Source organism: Cajanus cajan, chromosome 2 (genome assembly GCF_000230855.2).
Source record: "Cajanus cajan strain Asha chromosome 2, NIPB_CcT2T_4, whole genome shotgun sequence".
Classification (NCBI taxonomy): Eukaryota; Viridiplantae; Streptophyta; class Magnoliopsida; order Fabales; family Fabaceae; genus Cajanus; species Cajanus cajan.
The window spans coordinates 53,104,413-53,107,450 of NC_138518.1; the positions used below are offsets into that span (position 1 = coordinate 53,104,413).

Consider the following 3,038-nt stretch of genomic DNA (forward strand, 5'->3'; position numbering starts at 1 on the left):
CAACCGGTAAACCAGTGGGTCAAACCATTTCAACCACTTTTTTTTCTTATTTTTTTTTATTCTTTTAAGGGATCATAAACCACAAAAATAATAATGAAAATTGAATCTCTTAATGGATGAGCAAAGAGTCTTATTAAATATAATAATGACTACTTGTTCTAATGTATTTGTTTGTAATATATACAACTTAAATAACTTTTATAGTATATTATTAATTTTAAATTATATATTTAATAATTAATATTTATGTAGATATTACATATATTATTTTGTGATATCAATTGCAAGCATATTCTATATGTACATATTATTTATATTTTTAATTTGTATTAATATACAATTTAACATGCAATTTTATGTATTTTTTACAAAATAAAAATAAATTTTAAATAAGATAGAAAAATTGAAATTTAAAATAAGATATGAATTTATTAAAATTTATGAATATAAAATATATTTAATATGAATATTTTTTTAATAAAAATAAATAAAAATTGAGTCATGCGATTCAACTAATGACCCACCGGTTCAACCTTTGACCCACTGACCCAGTACCTTAACCGGTTCAATAACCAGTCCAGTTTTTAAAACTATGCAATAATTACATTTAACTTATACTAATTAATTGTGTTAGGTACTTGGACAAATTGAGTGTGGAGTAAGCACAAGCACAAGTATATGGATTTATTGAGCCTCAATCCATCCAAAAATCAGGAAAAACTCAGGTCTAGATTTAGCAATATATGTGACACCCTTACTACCCCAACACATATATCGAAATATAATAATAAAAAAAAATTAAGGAAAATAAACTTTTTAAGTTGGTAAAAGGGTTCACATAATACTTCATAACTGTTCTGACTGAAAAATAAAACTTGAAAGATAAAATTCAAGAGTTTACACATTTTTCAAAGAAAATAACATTTATTACAATACCAAATATTCTATCCTAGAGATCCTCTTGCCCCGATGTCACACTATCAGAGCATTTCCCAAATTAACGGATGGCATTCTATATACCACTTGCAGTTGGATCCTCTCCACCTAAAATATCAACAATTTATACGGTGAGAAAAGAAAAATTATCTATATGCAAAATACATTCAATCATATCACAGTATAATTTCATCATAACTCATTATATAGTGTATATATATATATATATATATATATATATCAATTACTCATCATATTCACATACAACATTCGTGCCAATCCAACAATTAACACTATGCCAAGGCCTCGCCACATCTGACACAAGTGATACAGGTTAATTGCCTCACTCAACCCACACCAGACCAGGGGTCACGCCCTCCCTGTAGCATCACTTACCCAGGGGCCGTGCCGTCCCTCGCCATTTTGGTGTGAGGAAACACAATCACATTACAATCAATACAATCTCTTGCAATTAACCCTATGCCAGGGCTGCCATAAGCGACATAAGTGGTGGTGTTAACTGTCCTACTCATCCCACATCATACTAGGGTCACGCCTTCCCTATAGCACCACTTACCCAGGGGTCGTGCCATCCTAGTCATCAATGTGAGACATCACAATCATAATCATACAATATCTCAACTCATAATTCAAATTCACATCAATATCATCCATCAAATAACGTAACAATAACTAATATAATAATCAATAGAATAATTAGTATAAACTATAAACAGCGTATCAGGGGTTATACTACTCCTACCATGCTCATCCTTATTTCATATGAAAGATAAGAAAATTTCCTATAACTCTCATGAAGACATCAAGTCCTAATTCCATCATCTACTTTGTGAAAAATGATAAAAACCGCAACAGCTATAGATAAAGCTGACAGCTTGACCCCTCTTCACTAAAACATCCATATCTGGAGTTCTAGACCTCCTTTTTGGGTGATTCCAACGCCATTGGAAAGCTAAACTCCAAGGCTACAACTTTCATTAAGACCTCAAAATCAAAATATTCACGCTCAGCGCCCAGACTTGCACTCAGCGCGCCCAGCGCATTCTGCAACCAGCAACCCGTACTACCCTTACAATATAGTGAAAAAAATAGGAATACATATATATATAGATAATAATAAAGAAAATATAAATTAACTCCAGTAAAGGTGGCAGTGCCTCCTAGTTAGGAATCCATTTATATTTTCCAAATCATAAAAATATAACAAAGATGTAAATTTTAGTCTTTTATCAAGAACATTTAAATTATAAAATAATAGGAGGCTCAGCCTTCCATTCAGATAAATTCCAAATTATAAATTAATAGGAGGCTCGGCCTTCCATTCAGATAAATTAAACGTGATTTTAAGAAATTATTCCTCTACCCAATTCCCTCATGTACTCTACATATAAATAATCCCCTTTTCCCCCGTACCTGGATGAATAGGAATTTGGGCAGAACCTCCTCCTCTTTTTCTTAAATCGGGACCGGAATTAGAGCAGAACCTCCTCTCTTATTCTCTCTTTTTATTTCTCTAGAATTTCTTCTCTTTAAAATTATGAATTTTCAAAAACCTTAAGCTCCTATTTATAGAATTTTTGAAGTTACTATGCATAGGTTACTATTCATTAAAATAATATTATAAGTTACTATGCACTATTCATTAAAATATTCAAATTCATTTATAAATGGAAACTTGCTTCCCTCGTGAGCTCCCTTCAGCAGCCATTTACTATGCAATTGCATAGTAAAATACGTATATATGAATAGTAAAATACGTATATGTAAATAGTACAATACGTATACGTGAATAGTAAAAATTCGTATAAAAATATGATAAACTTTCTAATAATTCCAATACATAAAAATAAAATTTTTTGGAATGTTACAATATATGCAAACATGCATGGAGAGTAAATCAGGAAGAGATATATACATGGCTCCATACATTGACGGGTTAGTTTTTTAATTGGTTTTTTAATCATGGTAATTTTATAACTAATTTGTTTGTCATACAATGTAGGTCCCATTGGCAGTTAATGATAATCATTCCTAAGGAATACACTGTGGTGTGGTTTTTTTCACTACATCAAAAACCAAGC

The 3,038-nt window shown here is 30.9% G+C and overlaps 1 long non-coding RNA gene across 1 annotated transcript; it reads right to left on the minus strand.

Annotated features, from left to right (window-relative positions):
* Positions 1-862: 862 nt before the first annotated feature.
* On the minus strand, positions 863-2,823 carry LOC145954362 (uncharacterized). Its single transcript, XR_014431565.1, has 2 exons — positions 2,371-2,823; positions 863-1,044 (listed from the first exon to the last, which is right to left on the minus strand). It is a non-coding gene; the product is annotated as an uncharacterized LOC145954362 (long non-coding RNA).
* Between the last annotated feature and the right edge of the window lie 215 nt (positions 2,824-3,038).